Source organism: Rousettus aegyptiacus, unplaced genomic scaffold (genome assembly GCF_014176215.1).
Source record: "Rousettus aegyptiacus isolate mRouAeg1 unplaced genomic scaffold, mRouAeg1.p scaffold_m13_p_16, whole genome shotgun sequence".
Classification (NCBI taxonomy): Eukaryota; Metazoa; Chordata; class Mammalia; order Chiroptera; family Pteropodidae; genus Rousettus; species Rousettus aegyptiacus.
The window spans coordinates 46191100-46218077 of record NW_023416291.1 but is presented as its reverse complement, the minus strand read 5'-3'; the positions used below and the strand labels follow the sequence as shown (position 1 = coordinate 46218077).

Here is a 26978-nt window from a genome sequence, read left to right as displayed (position 1 = left end):
AACTTTTTTTTGCCTAAAAATATGTTAATTTTCAGAACACATTCCAGAAAATGTCTTTCCAAATTCATGCTTGTTGAATAATTTAAAAAATATTCATCATCACATATTGACAACACATTTCCCATTAAAAAATTTTTATATCGAAATTTTCCAAGTTCAAATTTATCTTTTATTTCAAAAGCAGCACATGGCAGATTTTTGTCTTTCATAGTTGTATATATTTGATATAACTACACTTTATGCAAAAATGTTTTCAACCTTAGATTCATAATTATAATGTCAATTCTAATGATCAATTCAAAATCAAGCTATTGAAGCTTAGTAAAGAAAAATATAATTTCCTCTATTTCTCTAATGTACTTATTTAATTTGAATTTATTTAAAATAGCATCAATCCTACAGTCTTACAATTTATCATTCTAATTTTGTTATTCTCCTTTATGCATTACTGAAGAATAATTTTTCCTTCATTAGAGAAGGACCCAGGTCTTATCCATGGAAGGGACTTACTATTTCATTAATCTCTGCATCTCCACAGAAGGGAGGGTTCTCCACTTCATTGTATTATTCTACTCTCTGAGCATGATTCTCTGTGTTAATGTTCTCCATTGCTCCCAAATCAGCCTTCTATGCCCTTTCATCTAATAAGCAAGTAACTGTGATGAGCTTATGGACAGTGCCAAATTCCATATCTGTAAAACCCAAGGTGTTGGAGAATAGGAGTCAGCAAATATGGTAGACTTGAGTGGTTACAACAGGGACCAATATGGCCCACAAAGCCTTAAATATCTACACTCTGGTTCTTTCCAGAAAAGAAGTTACCAACCTATGTTAAACCAGTCAATGTTGGGTGTTCTGTTACGTAGTGAAAGTTGTATGCCACAAATTCTGAGAAGAAAGCATGGTTAAGTTCCTTCAGTGGAAGTGGAAAAAATTTTCTAACTATGATTAAAATTCCAGAGACTGTTAGGAAATTAACGATAGTTTTGATGACGTAATTTTCTTAGGAAAAAAGCAAGATGATAAATTTCCAGTTGGTGTCACTGATGAAGGGCTAATATCCCCAACATATAGAAAAAGGAAAAGACCAATAAGTTCTAGGAGAAAAAAATAGCAAGAGATATAAATAACTCAAAGAAAAATTATTCTTAAACAAAAATAATTATAACCTTGCATATAATGAGAGCAATACAGATAAAAGTGCACTGGTATATTAATTCCCACCTATCAGATTACCTATTTTTTGATGTTCTGGCCAATATTCTTAGGTAAGTTGTCAGCCAAAGCTACCATCAACCTCCAGGCTTACCAAGAACCCTCTGTACCAAGGACAGGAAATATTCCATGGATATGGTCCAGATCTGCTTCTAGCGCTCAGTATCTTGCATTCTGGCTTATACTCCACATATTACAAAGACAAGTCATCCCCACTATTCTCTGTCAAAATTCTTGTCCCATAGAATCCAAGAGAGTAATAGCGATTGTTTGACACCAGTTGATTTTGAGTAATTTGTTATGAAGGCATAATAACTGGATATTATATTTCAGAAAATATATTGAAAAGAGTATCTTGAGCTAAATTTTTTTAAAAATAAATTTCTATAGGAACCTATGACATATGTATTCTGAATTAGTCTAAGAATAGTAGCATTTCTATATATTAATTATTTCTTAGAGGGGGACAGATTATATAACACTGTAAATGATACATCTCTAGAATCTAATACTATAAAGGTAATATCTTAAAATATAGGAGAATAAAGCTGGAAGAAATTTTAAGGATTATTATTTTTGAAGTTCCTTATTTAAAGCATAGTTGAATAAGATATAATTATAAACATGAAGGTTTTTTTCATTTCTAAAGAAAATGTCCTTGCTTTCTCATTGAAGTAATTTTTAAATGAAAGTAGTATTCTCTATATTTGATATTAAGATTTCTTATGAAAAGTCACCTTGGTAACTAAATGCTATAAAAGAATAAATATAAACAATATCAGGTATGTCTTTTATCTTTCTTCTTAAGGATAAGCCAAGACAAATAATTTAGAATATTAAGACACAAATGAAGTATTTAGAACACTTTGATTTGAGAATAATGACAAAAATATCTAGCAGAAATAAACTTCGGATGAATTAAAAATGATTAGGACACACATTATCATTGAGAAGGTTAGCTTGGGCTTTTTCACATGCTGGTGGATAAAGACTTCCTAAGAGCATGAAGTCAAAAAGTCCCAATATGCACTTGCCCTAAGAATCTCTGCTGTGTCTTATTTGCTAATGTGCCATTGGCCAAAGAAGAGAATATGGTCAACTCAGATCCATTACCTCTTTCTAGGAAGGAAGAATTTGTAGTCATTTATAACTACAAATTTTTATAATCTATTATTATAGCTCATTTTTTGGCTATATATATTCATACTTCTCTCATAAACAGAAAAAGCTCAACATAGGACCCCGAAAGTTTAATCAACTGTGGTATTGGGCTCCACATTGTGATTTGGATGCATATGAGTATACTCTTGACATGGAGAACTACAGAAAAGTAACCTGTCCCTAAAATACCCGACATATTGAGACAGTCACAGGACAATCCAAGAGACATTCTTATTCAGCTAGGGGAAAAAAGAGAGCTTTTCTTTAGCAATTCTGAAATCTTGCTGGATAAATACTGTCAGGACTAACCCTCTGTGCTAAGGATGGGAAATAATCCACAAATATGGCCCAGATCTGATCCCTGGAAATGGTTCTCCAGTTAACTTTTTACATTCTTCAGATTGTTCTCCAGTCCACTGTATAATTCGTTGTTTCGTTTGTTTGTTTGTTTGTGAGAAGCTCTCTATTCCAGTGTTCACCATGGTTCAGCCTTCCGCATTCTACCATCCATTCTCTGAGATAGCCCTTGCATTTCATAAGACATGTGCCATGTTGGCAATTATGAGGAGTTAAAGATGTCAGCAAATTCTCTGCTTTCTTTTGTAATTCGTGCTGCTCCTTGGGAATGGATTTGATTAATGGAATGTGGCAGAAGAGGTGTTAAGTTTTGAGATTAGGCCTTGAGGACTCTACAGCTTTTGACTTTCCTGGCTTGCAACAGTCACTTTTAGAAACTGGCTGCCATGTATGAAGTTCAAGCGTTCTGAGACAACCTGTGAGGACTCCAAGATAAGTACAGGGAGAAATAGATGTCTCATGTAGGAGCACCGAGATTCCAGAACACTAGTGAAAATAGGTAACTGAAACAAAAGCTAAATAGCAAACTCAACCTGCCTCCTGCTTATAGAAAAGCAAAGGCCTCAAATCTTTCTAGAAGAATTTCAGCTCTTGTAGACTAAGCTCGTGGTACTTTCGTTAGTACAGTTCCCTTAAAAACCTTATCAGCGTTCTGTGAATCTGAGTCATGAGCTCAAAGCCACATTCATTACCCTACTCTGCAAGAGAATCTTCCATGGACCAACACCCTTAAAATTCTGAGAAGTCCTTTTGTCCAGCTTAAAGGGCCATTGGGCACTAACTTAAATTCAGTTAAGGTCTCAAAAAAAAACAAAAAAAACAAAAAAACAAAAAAACCACTCTTGCAGCCCTATCCAGGGATTTGATCTTCATCCTTAGATCCTGGTTTTACTTTCTATTTGGAAAGATTTTTACTGGTTTCAGTCTGGAGGTTAGAAATAGATTCACTTATCAAACTTTATGCTGTTCTTGGGATTCTAAATTCTGCTTGCAAACTGCATATTTCATCTCTCTTCCTGTATCTTAACACAGGCAGCTAAAATAGATGAATTGACACTATATCTTGCCTGGAAATCATCTTTCCAGAGTGACTGGGTTCAATAGGCAATTTTCTATTTTCCCAGTTACTGCAGATGACACTTTTGCCAATTGTTCCGCAGGTACAGACAGGTCAACATTTTTCCAGCTCGCCACAACAATGCTCTGCCTTTTCAGTCCCTGTGAATGATTAGCTTGCCAATTTATATATTTTGTCCTAACAGTTTCTCAGCTATATTCCCTGCCTCATCCAAGAGCATCATCCCCAAATCAAGGCGCTTTATGTTTTTAAGATGACAGCACCTGATTTCTGAGTACTAATTTAGTTATTAGAGTTCATAGAGAAAAGGTGACTTTTAATGAGATCAACCTTGTAGGAGGTGACTGAAGCTGAATAAATGAAGGTCTTTAAACAGGCATCAGATCCGAGAAAGTCACTATTGAGTACACCTGAAATACACATGTGGACGAGTCAGAGTTTGCAGGCTAATGCAATATGTCGATCATGAGAGAACAGAGGAGGAGCTCGTGGAGACACCTGTGTCTTCTTGTCGCCTCTGCTTGTGATGACCACAGCAAAAAGTCCGATAGTATTTATGGGACAGCTTTGTCCAGCACAGTGAGTGAAATCTGTGACCCACTGGGAACTTCTTTGTCTGTATATTGCCATATGTGACTGTAACGAGTATCCAAGAGTAATCGTTGTGGCTCCACTTATCTTCTGGATCTTGCCTTGGTTTCTCTTTTGGTTAACTCTAACCAACTCATGATGAGATTCTGAAAAAACAAAACACATATTCAACTCTTAACCAAGTTGAAAGCCCTAACCAACACATACTTGAACGTTTCCTTTTAATACTCAGATTATATACTTATATTCTTGGGTATGGTGTAAGAAATGTGTGTGTGTGTGTGTGTGTATGATATAGTTATCTATTTGAAAACATTTTTGCCACCAATTTGAGATGCCATCTACAGATATACTACATTTTCGTTATTTTTGGATTTTCAATGGTCAATTGGTCCAGCACAATGTTTTAATGGTAGATTGTTATCATGTGTTTTACTATCTGACAGCGTTAGCTCCTACTATCGAACACACACAGGTGCTCTTTGAATCTAGATTACTTGTCTTTTTTATCGGTGATATATTAGCCTTTTTGTGACAGAGCTCTTAACTACCAGACATATTACCTCTAGTCTGACCATGAAAATTGAGGCATGACGTAAAACGACATGAGAAAATTTGGTCTCTCTGTCTAAACTCCAATCGGGTATTCATGAGCAAAATGAAATGGAGAAAAAAAAACAAATAAGATTTCTAAGTATGGTTTAGCTTAATGACCTCTTGTCAGGAAGCAGCGATCAGATGTAAGGAACCTATAGGAGTCTGTGTTCCTCAGTCAGATAATAATTCTAGTAATCTAAAATTTTGAATGGCCATTTAACTCCACTGAACATAGAAAGTGAATTTGAGAAATAAATTGCTATCGTAGATATTGCTTGTGCTACATCATTTAGTAAAATAAATTGAAATACTTCAATTTACTGGTGGCATTTGAGAGCATATTAATAGAATAAGTTAAATGCATACTGTATTGAAATAAGCGATACCTAATATAGTACCACTAAGAAACATATTCTCTTGTACTCTATTTCTTTCCTCTGAAACCACTGAATCAAGACCTTAGTGTAAGAATACACCGCTATGTCTCCTCAGAGATGACTATTAGAATTTCATTTTTGTTAATGGTGTGGGTATCTGATGCTGAGAATCAACAAGTGAGCAAGAATATGGAAAATAAACCTTGTAAACTCAACAGACATTCCAAGGTTTTTCAACTTTTCTGTGGTTTATATTCTTGCTGCCCTTTCTGGTACCTTAAATAACCTACTAATTAAACCATGTATATGTGAAACCATATTCTCTGCTTTTGTTCTGATTTTACTTTCTAATACTATAGAATCTTCCCAAGATGACTCTGCATAATCTAAATCTTGGAATTGTCTTTAGAGCTTTTCCTATTATGGCATGACTGCCATGTCTTAAGTTCAGATATTGTGGAAACATGTGAACTTTATTTCTAATGAAACTCGGTGTTGGCAAGACCTCTTTTTCCATGTGAGGGTTGCAAATATGTTCTCTGTCAGGATTGTGAAAATTATTTGAAGTACCTCAACCGTTCCTGAATGCCTTCTCTAACACTCATAAATATTTTCTAGGTTTTGTTAAAATTTTCCATTTCTTAGCTAGCTTTTCCTTGGCCTTTTTTAATTCGTACTTTTACATATTTGCTTGGACTAATAACATTCAATCCTAAGTAGAAGACAGCCTTGTGTTTTTTTTCCAACATAATCTGATTTTTCTCTATTACCTAGAAAGAATTGGAGTAATTTTTCTAAGCTTCTAATTCATTATTCAGGGGTAACTTTTGGGCCATGAAAAATTGTTAAGAATTAGTTTTCTTAATTCCCTCCATTGACTCTCCCTTCTTTTTTCAATCTTCCACGTGACTTGAGTGTTTCTGATAGAACTGTGACAACTTTTGTGATAAAAATGATTCTCTAGACACTCTGAAAAATTTAGACATGGCTCAAGTATATAAAAAGAGTGTTAAGGCTTGAGTTCAAAAATAGATCTCCAAATAAATCAACTAACCATTGATTCTCTATCATAACTATTTCTCTATGTAGATAGAGTATGTTGACTTATTCTGATAATCTATTGAAATTGAGGGAGATACTGCCTACATGTAGAAACATGCTGGCAACTCAGAGCCACTGTGTAAATAGAATTATTTTAAGGTAATTTTGTTCATGGATACCTTGCAACAGGACACAGTCATGCCAGAGGTAAAGTGATGTATTGTTAAACATTTGCAGCAAAAAAATACATGAAACATCAATCAGGCTTAACTCTGAAGAGATGGGTTTTGGTATCTGTAGTTTGATTTTGATCTCACAGAGCTTGACTGTTACTTATGACTTAGGCCATTTTTGGAATCCTTGATTAAGGCAGCCCAGCAAAATATGCAACAGCAATTATGTTAACATTTACTGTGTTCTGATTATAACAGATTGTGGAACACCAAAATGACTCAAGTATATTTATAGAAAAATTTCTACATACGACTAAAAGTCCAATTATGTGCGTGTGTGTCCTTAGCAAGTTCAACCCTTATATAAATAAATAGGGATGCAATCATTTAGTAAAATTCTGAAATATGGACTGAAGAGCTAAACATTTCTGCATTTAGCTGATATGCACTTCAGAAGAAAAAAAAAACAGTGTTGGGAGGGAAAAGCTGAAAAATAGAGTCAAATTTTAAGGTAAATGAAGGTTAAGTCTAAATACAGACACATCCACAATCAGGTTTCTGAAAAAATAAAAGCCAAAATAATAAAATAATTCAATTGCAATTCTTAAAACAGGCATGCCTTTTTTTTTTTTTAGCTAATGACACTTTAATTTTAATCAAGTAAATATTAAAACAACAGATATAATTTTCTATTAAACAACACATTTTCATCAAAATAATAGCTGTTTCATTACAGAGGTAGTTATTGCAACGTTGTCATGCATTTTAATCAGAATTTTAGCCTTAAACTGAATCAAAGATGCTTTTTAAAAAGGTTGTCATTTCACAATGTCATTTAAATTTCCACAGCTAGATTTTCAGCAAATGGAATTTTTAGAGAGAAATGGTCATGTAAATTCTAAAGGCTTGAAAGAAAATTATAAGTCTAAAATTTGTTATAGCAATTATAAATTGAGTTGCTTCTAAACTGTGTCCTACCTCATTATTTTGCCCTCTACAAATATGAATTGACCATGAGCAAAGAACATTAGAGAAAATGAATATATGGCCTTCCTAAACAATTATCAGTATGTTTGACCTTTCATTTTACGTTTAAATTACCCTAGAGATATCTACTGCTTATCCTATTTTGTACCCATAATACTAGTTTTATATGATACTTGTCACATTAAGCATAATATGAATAACATCATAATTTGAGAGGAGGAGTGGAGGTTGAGGATTAATGAGGTTGAAGCAATTTTGCAGGGTGAAATTTGTTGGAAACCAGAAATATGTATGGATCAAGTCGACTCTGTACTTCGTGTCATTGGTCTGTGTGTCTTTTATCAAACCACATTGTCTTTATTACTGTTGCTTCCTAGTAAATGTAAAATCAGAAATGAGAGGTCTCCAAATTTTTAAATTGTTTTTTCCAAAGTGAGTTGACTATTTCCTTTGACTTTCCAAATAGGCTTTTAATTTTCACACATGCAGAGAAAGAAAAAAAAAAATCCCTCTGGGATTACAATTGGTATTACACTAAATCTACAGATCACTTTGGACGAAATTGATATTTTGACAATATTGTCTCATTTAACACGTGAAGACCATGTAACTATCCATTTTACTTGATTTTTAAAAAGCTTTTTTTCGTATTTGAATACGTTCTCCAAATATTTATATGTTGCGTCTTCAGTTTTATTTGAATTTACAATTCAAATAATTTTCTCAAGTCCCTTGTGACTTTCTCTTTGACTCATGGGTCATTTAAAACTTTGTTTTTTCATTTCCAAATGTTGAGGGTATTCCACATATTTATTCTGTTATTCACTTAAAATTTAACTGATAGAAAAACACACCTGTATAATTTCGATTCTTTTAAATTCGTCAGGGTTTGTGTTATGACCCAGAGAATGACCAATTTTAATAAATATTCCACATATTCTTGAAAAGAATGTGTGTTTTCTTCTTGTTGGTAGTTGGGAGTAATGTTTAAATGTTCTATATACTTGAGATTTTCTGTCTACTTATTCTGTTGATAAATGGGTAAAGAATATTGACTTCCGACTATAATTGTGGATTTGTCTATTTCTCCCTTCAGTTCTATTGCTGTTTTGCTTCATGTATTTTAAAGCTCTCTCGTTGGGTATGTACACATTGAAAATCATATCGCTTCTTGATGCAGTCACACTTTTATCATTATCCAATGCTCCTCCGACCTCTGCCCATATTCCTTGCTCTGAAATCTACTTTGTTTGACAATTTAGCCATTCCAGCTTTTTTTAAAAATGTTTGCATGATACGTCTTTTCCATTATTTTTATTCTTAACCTACTCATATCTTGATAGCTAAAGTAGGTTTACATAGATAACATATAGTTAGATCTTGATTTTAAAATGAATTAGACAGTTTCCGTATTTTAGACCATTTATACTTTTAGGGGAGGTGGCCATTTATATTTAATCTAATTATCGATATCATTGTATTAATATTTAGCAGTATACTTACTAGTTTTCTGTTTTATCAATTTGCTTTTTTCCTATTTCTCTGTCTTCTGCTTTTATTACAAATGACAATTTTTATTCCTATTATATCCTCTGTTAATATATTAGTTACATCATTTTTATTATGATTTCTAATAGTTCTTCTATACCTGTAATTTTTACAAACTATTTAAAAATAGTATATTCATATGCAGTAGAACATCAAATTCTATATTTTTAACTCCTACCTATTCACAATGCTATTATTACCTTATTACATAATAAGCCTTATAACATATTACTTTTGCTTTAGTCAATGTTTTTTTTTTTTTTTTAGAGTAATTACAGGTGAAGAGAAAGGTCTTATGTTTTTTTCATTTCTACTATTTCTGAAATTCTTATATAGAGCCAAGTTTTTCTAACATATTTCTTCTGTCTGCAGTAGTACTTTTGACATTTTTTTATATCGACAATCTGAGTACATGAACTCTCATAATTTTCCTTATCTGAAAATGTATTTCCTCTCTATTTTAAAATGGTATTTTCACTGTGTGTAGAATTCTTGTTGACAGCTTTTGTTTTTCTTTCAGTACTTTAAAGATGCCATTCCATGATTTTCTGGCTTGAGTAATATTTGACATGAAATTTGTTTTAATTCTTATCTTTGTTTTTCTATAGGTAACACACTTTTTTCTATGTTGCTCTCAAAGTTTTCTCTTCATCTTTGATTTTTGGCAGTTAGAATATGACATGATATGTCCGAAATGTCGTTGCATTTATCCCTTTCGGAGTATTTGAATAAACCGGACTCCATGTCTTATACCCCCTTGAAGATGCCTATTGTTTCTTAGAATTTAGGCTATTGGCTTATTCTGCGAACCAAGCTGTCTAATGGTTTTAAAGTTCAATTAAATTTATTATTTTGTACTATCCTCGGATTTTTCTCATTGTTAGGTTGACATCTACACTTTTTTTTCTTTTTTCTTTTTTAGCTTATTCCATTCTCGGTGAAAGCAGAATAACAATTTCTTTGGTGTCTGGCTTCTGTTGCTCAACATTGTTTGTGAAATGTATACATGTTATTTCAGTTAGAAGTTCATTCTTTTTTATTGTTAGTGGCATTCTGCTGTGTAAATATTCTATAATTTATGTGTTCTATGGTTGATTAATGTTTGAGTAGTATCTATTAACAAAGATGCTATGGACATATTTATGCATTTGTTTTAGTGGAAGCACATGCACAGATTTTGCAATGCTACTGGTTGAAGCTAGACAGGCATATGTTTACCTTTCGTAGGTAATCCAAACAGTTTTACAAAGTGGTTGTAGCAATTTGCATACCTATCGTAAAGTGTGATACTTTCGAAGCCTTCAAATCCTTGTCAACTTTGATATTGTTGGTCTTTTAAATGTTACTAATCATTAAGTATTACTCAGTAATAATTTTAAGTAGTCTCATTTTGAGCTTATGCATTGATTTTAGTCTAATGATAGACTAAAACTTTGCTTCAGTTTATAAAATTTAGTTATTCTTTTTTGGCTCCTTCAACCAACCGTTATCTCCTTTGAGAAAGAGGAAATCAGTTAATCTGGCTTCTTAAAATGCTTATATTTTAAAAAGGTTAGGAAGGGTTTGGAATAACAGATTAATATATAAAGTAAAATTTGTAGACTACCTCTGGATTTCAAACTGTTTCTTCATTTCTATGAATGTAATACAGAAATTATAAAAAATTTTAGTTCACATCATAAAACGTCCCAATAAAACTTCCAGAATGGGATGCAAATTCTGACTTAGAGGAAGCTATTCAGAATATGTACATGAATATTCTTCAGCTCTTATCACATTGTTCAAAATCATTGATTTCACAATGTGCTCTGCATATAGTTGAAATAAAGTCTCTAAAGCCAATGTGTCAAGGTTGTACCAACATGATTTTTTAGAAAGCAGGTATAAATTGATTAGCTATCCTTTTTAATAGATTTGCGATATAACTAAACCATTGGTTTCTGCTTATGTATAATAGTTACCTTGATATCAGTCCAAGAATAATGTGGTAATATTTGAATTCAATCATATGCAATAATTTTTGTCACTTCATATCCAATACTAGAGCACAGAGAAAGAGAGATAAATGCTTTTCTTTACATTAGAGGTTGACCAAGTATAAACAGAACAAACTATGTTATATTGAATATGACAACGAAATTCAGTTAATCCAACAAAAGGGAAGCAGCCTCTAAGTTAAGGTGTTCTGGATTCTTTCTTCATGTTATCAACAGCAAGCTGTTCTTCATGTCAAGGATTTACCATACAAATGATAAATGCCTGATATTCAGTGAATCTGACATTTAGAAAGGAAAAAAAATGAAGAGAGGTCTCAGGGCCTTGCTCTAGTTTCTAGAATTGAAATAACATGCACAGGTCATACCCCTCTCCTAGACTGGCCGTAGCTTGTTATTAGCTGATAGTGCAGGATCAAATAAATGTTGGTTACGTTGTGAGGAGTCACATGAAGTATGTGATATGAATGCCAAGAACAATAAGCTATGTTAATATTTCTCTTTTCAAATTTTGTCGCCTATTCTAACATTTTGAGAAAAAGAATACCTGTTTTCTAAAGTACTATTGTTTAATCATTAGACAGTGATATACCCATGTAAAATGTATATCTAATCTAAGGCTACCTCATAGGTACTTGACTATGGGGATATCACACTGGTCAAGGAGTGGCAAATGAATTTTTATATATATATATATATATATATCTTGTCATAGCTTCCTGATATGTTACTGTGAGGGTCTTGTTCTACTGCAGGTAATGCAAAATTCTCTCTCCTTTCTACCATTTTCCCAGAGCCTCTAATACTCTAATTAATCAAATCTGTTTGAGACACATGGAGAAATGTATTGAGAGAGGTGGGATAAGTGACGAGCTTTAAAATAACTTGGAAAACAACAAAATAGAAAAAAACATGATACAAAATACAGTAGACAATTAGGGTTAGTAAAAAGAAAAAGATGAGGTAGAACATTCTTCAGACTCACAGAACTAGCCATGCCATGAATTCCTTGCTGACAGTCCAGCCACCCATGAACACTTTAGCTTTCAAAAACCAGTTAGATGGACGTACGACCTGAACAGCAGTCAGCGCACCAGCTCATCTTTCCTCTTTCTCTTCCTCTCATCACCTACCTCTGCTTCCTCCCTGTTTTTTCACTTACTCTTCCTATCTATACCTCTCTCTCCTTTCTCCTTCCTGGTTCTCTGTGTGTGTGTTTCTTCTTTTATGGCTTCTCCCTTCATTCCTATCTTTCTCTTCTTTCCCACCCCCTTTCTTTATTACTTAAAGTCATTAAGTTTATAAATTGGTCATTCTATACTCATTTATTTCTTCATTTCCCATCCTGCCTCCTTCCTGCTTTCATCTTTCATGTATTCGATGTCTTCCATGTGTGTGTAATGCCCTTCTTTTTAAATGACCAGTATTCTTAGCAGTGTGAATAAAGAAGTGGATATCTGAGTCAAGCATTGTGCAATAATTAAATATCCAATGTCCACTAACTATTCTGAGGTCTGGTGTTTCCACATGGCCTCTCTTGAGTCATGCTGCAAATCAGCTGTGCTTTTTTCTCTCTTCCTTCTTGTCCTTTTCTCCTCTCTTCCTTTCCTGTATTGCTAATCCTCCTACAATGTTTGTTTTAGACTTAGTTTTCTAGGAAAATCATGCTAAGAAACCCATTCTAAAATCCCAATGACTAATGTATACGGTGGTCAGAAGACCAAGTCAGGCCAATTGAAGTCAGTCCACACCATTTTTCAAACATGTTCTGATAGAAAGCAGAGTAGTAAGCTAATCCAGTCTCTTAGAGAATAATGGTCTAGAGGATCATAATTAAACCAAGAAATAAATGGAGGGGCGCGGGCATGCGATTGCGTGAGTTTCTGCCTTCCCAAGATTTAGTTTCTTAGCTCTATTCTGGTGTTTTTTCTTTTCTTCTTTTTTTGTAAGTCATCCATGCTTCCACAATAAATCCACTTGCAAACAAACCATTGTCTCAATCATGCTGTAGACAAATCCAGAGAGTTCATCATCCATCTTGCTTTTCAGGTAGCCTTTCAAGGACCATTTTTGCCATATTTTATCTGATAGCCATTAGGTCTCACTGTGTTAGCATCACTCTCTAACACAATGAATCTCTGTTTCCCTTCACTCTGATATCCTGGATGCCATTTATCTTTTTCTCTCTTCTAAACCTCAGGTGAAATTTTTTGGGGAAAATAATGCATTTTTATGGGTAAGCATCAACAATACATTCTAGGCATTTCTTATTTTGTGCTTCCAAAAACACAGACTCTAACCCTCTCCTCCCCTGAAAAAGGCCCAAATGAAAGGATAGGAAAATGAACCTCAAAAGTAAGATTAGAATTTGATTTGAATTCAAAACTATTGTTTTCCACTTAGCTGGAATTGGGCTAAGTCCTCAGCATCTCTGAGGCTCAGTTTTCTCTGGAGTAAAGTGAAGATGAAATGAGCCAAAATGCTACTTACAATGTGTAATAATGCCTGAAACTTAATATGTCCTCTGAGTAACTTACGAACTATATATTTGTCACATCTAAGTAATCCATGCAAAATGACGAATTATTTTTCATTACATTGTAGAGTTATGACTTTATTTTCATGATTTTTTTTGAACAATTTTCTAATTTCAAATACTGAAAGAGATACATATGGCCCAAAGATCCCAGATAATCTCACTCATGTGTTATACTTTCTGCTAACGTCTACACTCTGATACATTTTTGTGAATGTTTTTTTTTTTTTTTTTTTTTTTTTAATACTGGTTTCTGTGATAACACATGCTAGCTAACAATAATGAGAGAAGAAGTCACGTACCTCAGGTAGGCACTTCAGCATCCCTGGAATGTTAAGTTCATTCCACTTCCGTTCTCACAGTCCACTCAGGTGATTAAACAATGGTTTTTCTTTTGCTTGGACATGGCTTACCTGCCATGACCCATTCCAACGTTTTGTAGCCCCTTCTTTTTTTCTAAGAAGAGTTATATTTTCTGTTTGTGGAATGATGCTGAGTTTGCCTAAGGGCTTTCATTGGGATGTTTATATAGATAGATAATTGCCTCAGTTCTTGTCTCAGGGAAAAGGGCATGAAGGGTCCTGACCTGGAGGAGAACTGAGAGGCTCTAGACAGGGAGCAGGTCCAGGCTGCCCTCTGGTGGGAAGACATGGAGCTAAGGAGACCAAAAGGATTTCGGAGGGGAAACAAAGATAAACTTCAGAAGCAATGAGAGTCTAAATCAGCATCACTTGAGCAGGCAGAGAATAAAGTTCAGGAGTTCATGAGATTACCATAGCCAGAGACTGGCCTATCTATCTAGTTAAGCAAAGACCCTGGAAAGCAAGCCCAGAGAGGTGGCAAAGGTGGAATTCAAAAGCTCAGGGCTCATTCATTACTGTCCAGGATCCTCTCACCCCCTTACCCATTAGTGGGTGGGGTTTGGTAAGGATAATAAACTTGTTTGGATGGAATTGCCATTAGCAAGGAAGTAGACAGATGATACAAGTTTCCTTTATGACACCTATAGCTACTATGACAAAGGATGTCTCATATCACTGTGAGTTGATCCTTCTAACAAAACATGAAAAGCAGCTAACAAAATTCAAGTGAAATTTTACTGCAGTCAAAAGAGTACACACAGTAAACAGAAGTTGTCATCAGTCACCAGTTGAAATTCCAGGCAATACTGATAGTCAAGTATCTAGTTATCAGTTAAGTTAATAAAAACACTGTTACTCATATGGCACCAACTTTCAGGACCAAATATTTGAAATCTTTTGCTTGGATTTGGGAAAAAAGTGAATTCCATGTGACTGTATATCGTAACAACTACTACCAAGAAAGTTCTGTATTCCTACCTAAACGTTTAGATCTCAGAAAACGGCAATAAATTATGTTTGGAAATAACTGGCCGCTAACCGAAATGCAAAGTATATATAAAATGCAATCTTAAAAAAATCAGTTACACGATATGTATTTAGATGTTAATGAAAAATCTAGCCTGGCTTTTAATTGTTATGTAGGTTTTGTTAGTTCTGCAACTGAATGTTAATCATATAATTTCACTTTATTTAAGAACATGCACTATTTTTTCAGAGTATATATTTTCGCCATTTATGCTGAAGAAAAAAAAAATTATGAACAATATTAGGGAGAGATCAGGTACAGCTTGTCCATCTACCACAGGACCTGGCTCTGCCATTTGACATGCAGCACTTTCTGACAAATGGCATTCGCCACAGGGTCCCTTGATGCATTTTATGAACCAAAAAAGTACTGTGACGCCCAGTCCAATCAGTCACCTCTGAGCCCTGCTATGTACATATTTGTGAGGGTGCAAATTACACACTGGTAGACAATGTCTGGCACGTGGAAAACACATTTAGACTGCTGGGCACTTAGGCACCTGGGTCTCGGAAGCAAAATTTACCTGGTAAATGCTGTTGGAAAAGCTACTGCCTACTTTTTAAGTAGGATGGATTCACATAATTATGAAAAAGTGTCATTTTAAGTTATTCGTGTACAATTTAAGGAGTTTAAGTTCTAAATGGTTTAGGACAAAAATTCTCATTTTCAATTTGAGCAGCTTTAAATGCCTGGACCACGTCTTTTGCTGACTATAGTCCCCTGTGGTGTTGAGATTAGCATCCAGGATATAGTTAGCACACAGTAGTTGGTGAAACTAGACTATCCTGTAGCTAGGAACTGGTAAAAGTTTCAGGCTCCTGATTTTTGCTATTGGCAGGAGAGGTTTCCTCATTAAGAATCGTAGCTCTAGGTAAGTGTTAGAGCTAACAACGGGTGCTCTTATGTGGGTCCTTTATAAACTACGTGTCTGTCTCACTTTACCCAGTTCCTGCATAGAGAGGTTCTACCTGTCGTCTCCCTGGGCGTCTTTAATGAGGTACTTAGGTAATGGCAAGCAGGGAGGCAGGCAGGGGTACTTGCTTTCCTTGTTCTCCATGTCTACCTGTAGCTTTCTGCAAAGTATTGGTCGTCTGCAGAGGGGCTGTGAGAGACCCAGACCCACCCTGGCTTCACCTCCATGCATGTGAAGAATGGCCAGTGTGGAGCTCGGGCGGGTGGGCGCAGCTCAGCAAAGGGAGTCACCTGGCCCACCCGTTGCGATTAGTCGATTAGTCATAAGCAGATTGCCAAATTGAGGAGCCTGCCAAGTCCCCTTCCCCACCGCCCCCCATGCGCCGTCTCACTGGGTGTGTTCGCGTTCCCCTGGTGGCTGCACCTGACCTCCTGGCCAGGTCGGGGCTGCGTTAGACTGGGCAGCGGGTCAGGCACATCGGGGCTGCCGTCCCTAAGCCAGGCTTCCTGTTTCTGCTGAAGTCAGGGGCATCGGGGCATCGTATTCATGCAGGCTCCCCATTCAAACGAGTTACAATGTGAAGCTAGAACCACACAGAGGATGGAGCGTGCCGGCCCAGAGCCCTCCCTCAGCTCGCTGGGACCCTCCGTCCTCCTTCCCTGGAGGCCCTGATGGGGACCGCACTCAGGTCAGCCATCTGGACACTTCGTCAGACTTCAGACCAAGTGTTCCTCATTTGGGGACCAGGAATGTGCGTTTTTGCTAACACCTGATGCTGAGAAGTAGCCCCTGGAGCAGCACCGAGCACATGCATCCAGGAAAGCGAGGTCGGGGCCATTCCCGTCCTGGTCACTGCCAACCGCGCACCTGCTGGTCCCCCCAATCCCATCCTTATCTGAGAACAGAAATGACAGGTCTCTTCAGACCCCGAGGGTGCATTTCTCTGTGCTCGTCTCACTGTCCGAGGACACAGTCGCCTCCCAAGTTTCATACCCACTTCCGTCTGTGCCTCGTGGTGACGGCGCACCTCTGCACCCGACATCTTCGTTCCCGCGTCCGCATCCTGTTCAACCCGACTTCTCCGCTCACAAATCACTCACCCTGAAAGACCGTGTTCCCACCCCGCACTTCCAGGGTGACACACGAAGACCACGCAGGGACACGATCTTCTCCGCCAGAGCCTCCCGCGAGGCCTTCTCTGCTCCCTGCCGGCCCAGGCTCTTTGTTCTGCTCCAACGTGATGGGCGACGCTGCTCAGAGCTCCTTTCTGCTCCCCCGCACTCTGCTCCGCAAGCCCCATCCGCTACCAAGGCTTCGAATCCCATCGGTGAACCAGAACCAGCTCGCGAATCGACAGAATCTGAGCCAATCTGACTCTGGCCTGCTCAGCCGAACATCCACGGACCCCTCCCCACGTCGGGGGTAATGTCCGTGGCTCGGCTCACACTGCCCAGTGTCCCAAGCTGGACTGACAGCGTCCCCAAGTAACTGGATCCTCCCTCATTGATCCCTGACTCACTTTTTGGCCCTGTCCAACCTGCAGGTCATTCTGGACACCCTGCCACCCCACACTCCCATCAACGAGCCGACCAGTAACCCTCGCAAATGCACCTAGAGATTCTCAGTATTCAGTAACTACTTGTCACCTTTGAAGTTTCATACAAAATGTCATTTCCACAGCGCGTCCTTTCTTGATGCAGCAAGCAAAACAATACTATCTTTTTCTCTTTTTAAAAAAAATTTTACTGTATGTGTTACATGTTCTTTTCATATTTTCTCCTGACTCAATGAGATGCTCCTTGAAGAGAAGACTAATGGGAGCCCGAAGCATTTTACACAGAAGTATTCAAAGATTGCTTTATAGTCAGTGCTCAGATTTACTGAAAGTATAAATGAGTCAATCTCCAAAAACTTACCTGAAAGTATTTCCAATAAATTCATTCAAGTACAAGTATAGAATGATATGATTTTTGAGTGGTATTCTGCAATTTTAATCACTACAATTGAGATCTGTGTTTGCTATAATCCAATTATGAATTTATAGTCACAAAGTAATTAAGCGCCACGATAAACGATCAGGCAGAGGGGAGAGAGAGAGAAATTAACTACGACCTGGGTCACGGGGAGATTAGGGAGGGACAGAGCCAGCCCATTCTGGAGAAACAGTTTTTGAAAGAGGAGAACAATTTGAACAGCTCAGGAAAAAAAGGACTACTTCCTCCTCCCGGTGACGTTGATTTAAAAAACTCAACACCAGCCTATCCTCCCAAGAAGTTTTCGCCTACCAGAACATCACTCAACAGATGCTCATACCTCAGACTTAACTTTCCACAAGATATCTTATTTTGAGAGAACAGTCAGCCAACTTCAAGAGGTTTCACAGAAGGAACAAGGTACAGAGGGATGTAAATATGGATTCTGTACTCACCGGAGGAGCCTGGCACGCAGTCCCCAGGGCTGCAGACCGGCATCTTCAGCTGGAAATGGTGGAGACCGGACTCCCCTGTGAGGGCAGGAGAGCAGAAGACGCAATCGGTGGGTCACGCAGAAGAGACATCCTGTCCCATCACCGGGTTCGAGAGATTTCTGAATCGTTACACAAATCACAAGTGCCATTATTCATACCGTCAGATCCTGTCGGTAGGAAAAAACCTTAACACATTTGTGTGGGAGGACTGGTATTGCCATTTCTCTCGACATTTTAAATGTTTCCTTTCTCTCCCATTATTTCAACATGAATACGTTCTCTAGAAACAGACCTTTCTGTGTGCCCAATTTTCAAACATCATTCAGAGACCGTTTAATGTTCATCAATAGATGGGTGTCCAAAACGTCGGTATAGAACACATCTCACGGCCTTAAAATGTTAATGTTTTGTGCATTGACATTTCAGGCAATTATCAGGAAATTTCTGGTCATTTCAACCATCTCCTCATATCGCCTCTTTAATGGCTTCCTTGGAACCCTCTCCTGACTTTTCAGCCCTCCCTGAGTTTCCCGCGTGTTCAGCTGGACTTTTGTTGGGACACTTACTCTCCATCTGCCTTCTGGTTTCAGAACCCAGCCTCTAGACTCATTCAGTCTCGTCTTAATTCCTTTTGTCCGTAATTCGAGTTGACTTTAAATACACAATAGCTTTAAGAAAAATATACAGGAGCAGCTTCCCAACTAATAAGAAAACGTTTTTTCTGAAGAGACAGTGACACTCAAAACAGGAGCAAATCACGTGGGCCATGTCAAGATCTAGCAGAAGTTACTGTTTACCCAAATCCACCTGCGAGAGGGATGGGCCAGACGCCAGGGAGGGAGACGCGGTTTGAGTTACCCGTCTGGCCAAGTGCGTCAAGCTGCAAGATACGAAGAACCTTGTCGCATAAAATTTATGTGCTGAAAACCCATTAGAAAAATGGGTTAAAAACCCTGAGTGGACGCTACGCAAAAAGGGCTAAACACGTGGGCGGTGAAAATGTGAAAGGAAACATTTAACCTCTTCTGCTTCAGGGAAACGCTGATAGAATCACGCGACGCTCACGCGGACGGGAGCGACGCCCCGGGGCCGCCAGGCTGCGGGACCATCAGGGACCATCAGACCGTGGGGCCCGCTGGGCGCGTCATTCAGCAGCGCCCCTCTGGTCTCGGACGAGTCACCGGCTTATTCGGACGCCTGCGCAGCAGCTGTGATGTGCACACCCGGCCCCGGGCCTGACCCCGACGACCCTGGCGCGACAGCCGGGCTGTGGTGTGGCCGCAGCGCCCAGAGTGGACGCGGCTCCGCGCCGGAAAGTGGCCCAACGCACCCAGGCCGGAGACGGACACGGCGCGCGGGGTGCCCGGTGGGACCCCCGCAGCAGTCAGAACTCACAGACCAGAGCAGACCCGAGGCTAAGGCGTCACCCCGCGACCCTAACGCTCACCCTCCCTGCGCAGTGAGCACGGCGTGTGCCAAACTCTGAAACTGGCCGAACTTCTGCCACGTGGGGCGCTTCGGGCAGCCGAGGGGGGACCGGCCCAGGGCGCCCCGGGGAGGGAGCCACACGCTGCTCCGCGACCTCAGATCCGGCGCGTGGCGTGTTCAGCTCACGGGAGCTCGGTGTGCCGGTCCCGCCTGTGCGTGTCCCTGTGCAGGGTACAGCTCAGCGCTGATTTGGAAACGAGGCCGAGGCGCAAACACACAGTAGGATCCGGCGCAGGTCGGTCTGCAAACGGCGCTGTGAACCCAGAGGAAGGACAGGGTCCTCCCCGCGACAGGACGACGCATCGTTACAACTGCGCAATTGGATACATTCCAATCAGACAGATGGCTACATGCCAAGAAATGCATTAAAGATCAGAAGGCAATAAATGAAGTGGGAGGATTGGAAAACGGATTTTACGTTTGATTATACGTATTGGGCTTTCTGAAACCTAACGGCCTGTGGACTTCTGTACACGAAATAGTGTGACCACACATAGAAAAGAAAAAAAAGGGTGCATTGCACTATAAAATTGCATTTTTCAAGTGATTCGCTTCTACCAATGGCTTACAGAAATTTTAAAGCTGATTTTCAACATCTTCAATTTTGGGGGTAGCATTGTACATTCCAAGTGACATTTTTAAATATCGTATACCTTTTTTTTCATATTGTTAAAGTAAGTTCAGAGATTCCATCTAGAAGGAACGAGCACTCAGATGCAGAGAGCGAGCCGGGGGTTGCCAGACGCGAGGGGGTTGGGGACCGGGTTAAACAGGCGCAGGGACGTGAGGGCAGCGCAGGGGACACGGTCCGTGCCACTGGAACACCTGCGAGGTGCCGGGTGCGTGCGAGACTCCCAGGGGGACCGCGCCGTAAGCAACATGGGGCGTCTCGCCACTGTGCGGCACGCTGGGAAACGACGGAATGCTGAACGTCGGGTGTAAGTGAAAAAAAATACACTGAGAAACTCGAAGCCAGCAATGCAAAGATTCGTCAACGAAGATGTCAGAGAGACAGTTACTTGACGTCGCAAACCCTGAGAGTTGAGGCACGAGCAGCCTCGGTCCGTGGCTCACGGAGCGATCCCGAAAGGTTCGGTCACCGCGCGAGGACCTCCCCACACGTGCGACGGGTATCGCGGGGTCTCCGCTCACAGCCAGACGTCAATCATGCTGTTAGCCGTGCAAACAAAAACACTCGAATATGATTATCCCCTTCTCAACTTTGGATATACTGATGGCTGCTTAACGTTTAAGGCACAGACGAAACCCCTCCTCGCACACGCGTCTGGTGGGCATCTGTCTGTCCCTCTATATAGCATTGGGACGTAGCTCTTCATGGAGAAACCCCAAGAAAGAAGGGGGTGCAAAGGGAGGGTGAGGAGAGACTTCCTCTCCCTGACCTCAGGCAGCTACAGGGGGGCACAGGACGCGCCTGCACAGAGATGCCCCCATCTGACCTGAGCACACGGAGGAAAGTGGGGTGGGGGGTCATTTTTATCAATATTTTGAAAACCTCGAGAACTCCGTGTGCTCAGTGAGTGACCAACGGCAACGTCGGTGCACCTAGGGGACCCCACAAGCTCAGGTACCCAGGGGGTGTGCTCAGCTCTCCCTTTGCCTCCCTCTCCTGTGGGGAAATACACCAGCTTTGCTCTGAGTTCACGGTATCTGAGCCCGTTCTCCCCAGGGGTCCTTGTCCTTCCAAACGCACCCCGAACCTGCGCGGCTGGCCTTTCACCCGGAAGGCACAGACGCCCACGGCCATTTGTAGACAAGCGCCCTGGAGCAAAGTGGCAGAAGTCAAGGTCACCACTTAGCATCAGGTGTGGTCTACTCCAATTGTTCTCGGCTCTGGCTTTGGGTCGTGTGGGCTGCGTGGTCGCTGAGGCCAGTCCTGCCTGGAGCAAGGTGACCTCTTAGGAACTTCTGGGCAGCTGGAAATTGCCTGAAGGTGAGACGGATCCAGTTAAACGTTCCCACGTGGAAAACTGAATAAAGCCAAGACGGAAACCGATGGAACGCAAGTCTTTTCCCTCCTATCGTCAGCCTCTGGCTGCCTCATCCTGCCCGGCGAACAAGGCTTCGGGGGTTCAGGGATACTTCTGGAAGAAGCATGGCTAGTTTGCGGGCCTTCTTGTTTAGGCTGGTTTGTAAATGGACTGGGGTGCGGGCGGGTGGCCCCCGCCACCGGGCTCTGGGCCACGTTCCTCTGTCCAGTTGCCTGCTGGGTACTGAGCCCCCCCAGCACCACCCCAAGGCCTGCACCGGAGAGGTGGCCCATGGTGCTATGAGCGGTCACCACAGGGCTCGTCCCCAAAGACTGTATCCTCCGTGGTCGCTGTGTTCGGTGCCACACAGAGTTTTACAGCCCTAAGGGAAGTACAGCAGCGAGGCTGGGGAGGCGTGTGAGCGAGCCTCTCTGTTTTGTCAAAAAAGGCCATTGTGGAAGGGAAGGCGGGAGAGGAGGATTTCCTGGTCATTCTGACCTGTTCTCAGGCAGATTCGGAGGCGACGGCCAAGGCATCTGGATGTGGATTCCCTTTGCACACTGTGCCTGGGTGTCCTTGCAAAATCTCCTGCTCCCTGTACGAGAAAAACCTCATTGGAACTTCTAGGTCAATGACAGAGACCGAGGGTCAAGGCTGCACGCTGAAGGAGACGCAGCCTCAGAAACCGGTTCTGAGGGACCTGAGCCTGATTTCCCCGTATAAAGCTGACCTCCCTGAGGTGTCTCGGGTTAGCAAACAACTTAAAACTAGTATGTTTTTCAGAAAGAACTTCTAAATATTCCCGTATCACACAGACAAATGCATCAATTACAAAGGGTATGTTTCCTTTTTAACCTTGATAACCAAGTAGCGATCTGCAACAAATATTCAGCTTTTGCTTTGATGAGCCAAACCAACATGGAACGAAGGTGCGTTCGCCACCCATGCTTCACCCTCGCCCCGCAAGTTTGGGATTTTGTGCTGTCATGGTTTTCAGAGCCGCCCTCCAGGGCCTCTTCGCGCTCTCTGGTTGAGAGTCCCACACGAGGCAATTCCCGACGCCGCCACCGGGTGGCAGCATCCCCCAGCCGTTGCCGAGCCTTCGGGCGGGGACCCCTCGGGCGGCCCTGGAACCTCAGCAGCCTTGCACGGATGGGGCCGAGCCAGGGCGCAGCGCACGCGACCCGCAGGGCACGGAGGAGGCAGCGGGGGACCTGTGGGGACGGTCCTCACTGCCCCCGGGGAGGGCGCTGCACCCCTCGCACCCGGCCGGCTCACTCGGGTCGCTTCTGTCTAGAACGATCTGTCGAGAACGAGTCTGCGCCGCATCGGGGCGCCCGGCCGGAGGCCACACGTGGTGCCTCATCAGCATCCTTAAGGGGGGACCAGGGAGGACAAGCGATGCCGCGCCGCTCAGACCTGGCCGCCCCGCCTCGGGGGTGGGGGGCTACTTGCTGCTTTTAGGGGTGACCAGCTCCTTCACTGCTTTAAGGGGCCCTGTGTGCCGTGCGATCGCAAAGTCCGCTCCGACCCCCACAGGCCGGCGTCGCAGCTGCGAGTCCTGTCCCCAGGGCACCTGCCGCGTCGTCAGAGCCGGGAGGTGAGGACGCCTCACCGAGACGTGACGCCTGGCTATCTGAATTTACATAAACTTCTATAGCATGAAAAAAAACAAACAAACTCTATACAGCTTCACTTTCGCTTGTTACTGATGCCACGCCATTCATCCTTACTTAATGTGTTCGCCCTAACATAGATTCATAACTTTTAATGTCTTTTAAATCATGTAGAAACAAAAAAGAATTACACATCAAAATGACAATACTACTAACTTTTATCATTGCTCATGTATTTGTCTTTAGGTAGCAATTTTAAGTCAAAGAATTAAAAATTTCCATTAGTTTTCTTTACATAAACCTGAGAGACTGCTTTTTGATATCCCTAGTTGTGATAAACTCCCTGAGCTTTTCTTTATCTCTGGCTGTCTTAATATCACCCTCATTTTTTTGAAGGACAGATTTGCTGACGATAGAAATGTCATTTGACAGTTTATTTTCTTTCAGCATTTTAAAGATTATCAACCCACTGCCTTTTGACCCCCAATGTTTCTGGTGAGAAATTAACTTATAAACTTATTAATGATCCTTTGTAGATGATGAGTCACCTTTTTTTTTTTTTTTTTTTTGCTGCTTTCAAGATTTTCTGTCTTTTAAAGACTTTGATTATGTCTTTTTGTGGCTCTGATTTTCCTACTTGGAGTTTATTGAATTTCTTGGACTTGTAAGTCAATGAAGTTCATTAAATTTTCTTCAAACATTTTCTCTTTTCCTTTCTTCTCCTGAAATTCCCACAATACATATGTTCATCTCTTTTAGGATGTCCCACAGAAACTTGAGGCCCTGTTTCTTTTCATTTCTTTATTTTCTAATTGCAAATGCACCATCGTCAAGTTTGCTGATTCCTTCTCTGTGTCGGATCTGTTTTTGAACTCTTCTTGTGCATTTTTAATTCAGCTATTCTACTTTTCAGCCTCAGAATTTCTTTATAATCATCTCTTTATTGATATGATAGGAAAATGATATATAAAGGAAACAAGGATGTCTTAAGATCTTTGAGTAGTTGTTTTGAAGTCTTTGTTCAATTCACACTTTGCCATTTCCTTGTATACCTTGATTATTGTTGAAAATTTAGTCTGAATCTTATAATGTGGTAACTCTGAAAATAAGATTATTGCAGGGTAATTTTCTGCTCATAATCAGCCTGAGTTGAAACCTATTATCTTCTCAGGCTTTGCTGTGCTTACTTCTCTTAATGTACAGAAAAACCCAGATGTGGCTTTTTTAAATATCTTGGTGGCCTCATTACATAATGGAATGAAACAATGATTGCCAGCTTCTGTATCTGCACCTTGGCAATCAGAAGCCACTATTAGTGATCAACACATAAACATGATAGCTGGAGGACGAGTTCATAATTGTCCGCCCTAAGTCATGCCACAAACAGGTTGCCATTCCCACGTTGAAACCCCAAACCCGCCAATGTTAACTATAGTTTCCCAGTCGGGCTTTCCCCGGACACTGAAAAGTTTCAAATAGAGTCCACTATTTCAAAATAGTCACTTCATTTCGTGCCATATAATTATTTTCTAGATGGAGAAACAGATTCCGGCACTTTGGTAACCTGATATTCTGTCATATAGTTATACAACAATACTTTAATTATACAATAAGTGACAGACATTAGATTGCTTCCTGGTCTACATAACTTATGTAACCTTGAAAATAACTTTAAGATGTGCCCTTAAGAAAGTAGATCCCTGCATTCAATTTCTTAAAATGTCTATTACTATATCCTGAACATTTCCTATGATAGTAACTGATTGAGGTAGTCAATATATTAAAGCAAAGAAAGGACCAAATTATGACCACAAAAATACTTCTAGCATTTCTGATAGATACAGGCACTTACTGCTTTGGATTCATTTATGTAATACAAGAATATTGTTTTCCTTCACTTCATTTAAGGTTTTGTAGACAGGAAAATGTTATTGGGCATTTGAGTATTGAGAACCTTCTCTACAAAGTAAATTTATAAAATGTACTGGAACATTTGCTCACATTGTTCCTTCACTTTACATATAATGTAACCTACTTGGGAAGGGTTTAATGTTTTGCTGACATTGACAGCATAAATAGGGGTAAAATACATTACAGATAAGTTGCTCGAATAATTCCTAATTTCATAGAAAAAATAAACCAAGATCCAAAGCTGATACTTGGCTGCATGAGTTTCTACCACTTCATCTTGTAGAAGCATTTCGTTATTATAATTACACAACTTTCCATATTTATATTAAGCTTAGTGTCATGAAACATGCTAAAATGAAAAGCTACTAAATATAAATGTCTGCATATGTCTTTCTAAAGAAAGTTTATTTTCATTATATACGAAATATTTACAAACATTATCTAATTGCAATTTTAAACTGTGATAGTTTGCTGTAACACATTTTTGACTCCTGGGATTTTAAAACAGTGGGGTTTTGCATTTGTCTCCAAGGATATTTGTAAACACTTTACAGGACCATGTGTATTATGATCCAGAGATTACCATGGAAATAAGGTATTCAAAGTAACAAAAAGCAATTAGTTGTCTATAATATATTCAAAAGGCTTGCATAGTTACAAACACATTTTATTTTCATGTTGTTAGTAATTTGGACATCATTTCCTCTTAAAGTTAGTTCAGCTTTTTAGCCTCAGATATTTTTACTATTGGTGTACTAAAATTAGGTCTTTGGCTAATTGCTCTTTCTGATTTTGTGTTGTTATCGAGTTGATTTGGCATAGGAAAAAGTTGTGTTTTAAGAGGGGAGAATAATCTACGGCCAGGCCACCCTGAATGAGCCTGATCCCATCTGAACTTAGAAGCTAAGCAGGGTTGGTCCTGGTTAGTATTTGGATGGGAGACCACCTAGAAAGACCAGGTGCTGTAGACATAAAAAGTTAAAAAATAAGGGATTGTAAGCTGACAAGATCCTTGCAATCTGTGAGGCTGACCAAGGGTTGCCTTAAAAAAAAAAAAAAGCAAAGAATATACAAATAATTTACAAAAGATTACTACTTTTACTTTTTGCTTAGACTATTGCTCCTTTATGTAAACTGATCTACTTTTACACCTTTTTTCCTAATATCAGAATCTCCCAAGTAAGGAAATGCTTCATAAATCCTCACCTTTCTGCCAGAAATAGATCTTTTTCTAGGTAGTGTGCTGCCAATAACATGCCTGGTTTTTAACTCCTCAGTGCTCTTAATCTACCCCGCCCCCCCCCCCAAAAAAAACATGCTTTGTCCTATCTGATACAACATCTGTTTATGTTATATATACACACACACACATTTTAGTTGTATAAAAATTGTTCTATAAATAGTAGAAAAAGTCATCATGAGAATGTTTAGGTTTAAAGGCACCTGGGGATAACCAATAATTTAAATGAAATTCACGAGCTAACTACTAAAAAGTTCTCAGTCCCTATAACAGGACCAACTTCGGGTCAGATGACCTGAAACCTGCCACGA

The 26978-nt window shown here is 39.9% G+C and overlaps 1 long non-coding RNA gene and 1 other non-coding gene across 5 annotated transcripts in view; one reads left to right on the top strand and one right to left on the bottom strand.

Moving 5' to 3' along the window:
• Positions 1 to 2824: 2824 nt before the first annotated feature.
• Positions 2825 to 26978, bottom strand: part of LOC107504710 — a 136000-nt gene continuing 111846 nt past the window's right edge. For all 4 annotated transcript variants that reach the window (XR_004954963.1, XR_004954965.1, XR_004954966.1 and 1 more), the window contains 2 exons: positions 18386 to 18543; positions 2825 to 4548 (listed from right to left, as the gene is read on the bottom strand). This is a non-coding gene — a long non-coding RNA (uncharacterized LOC107504710). The remainder of the gene's footprint in view (positions 4549 to 18385; positions 18544 to 26978) is intronic.
• Positions 26280 to 26398, top strand: LOC118612608. Its single transcript, XR_004955063.1, has one exon. It is a non-coding gene; the product is annotated as a 5S ribosomal RNA (ribosomal RNA).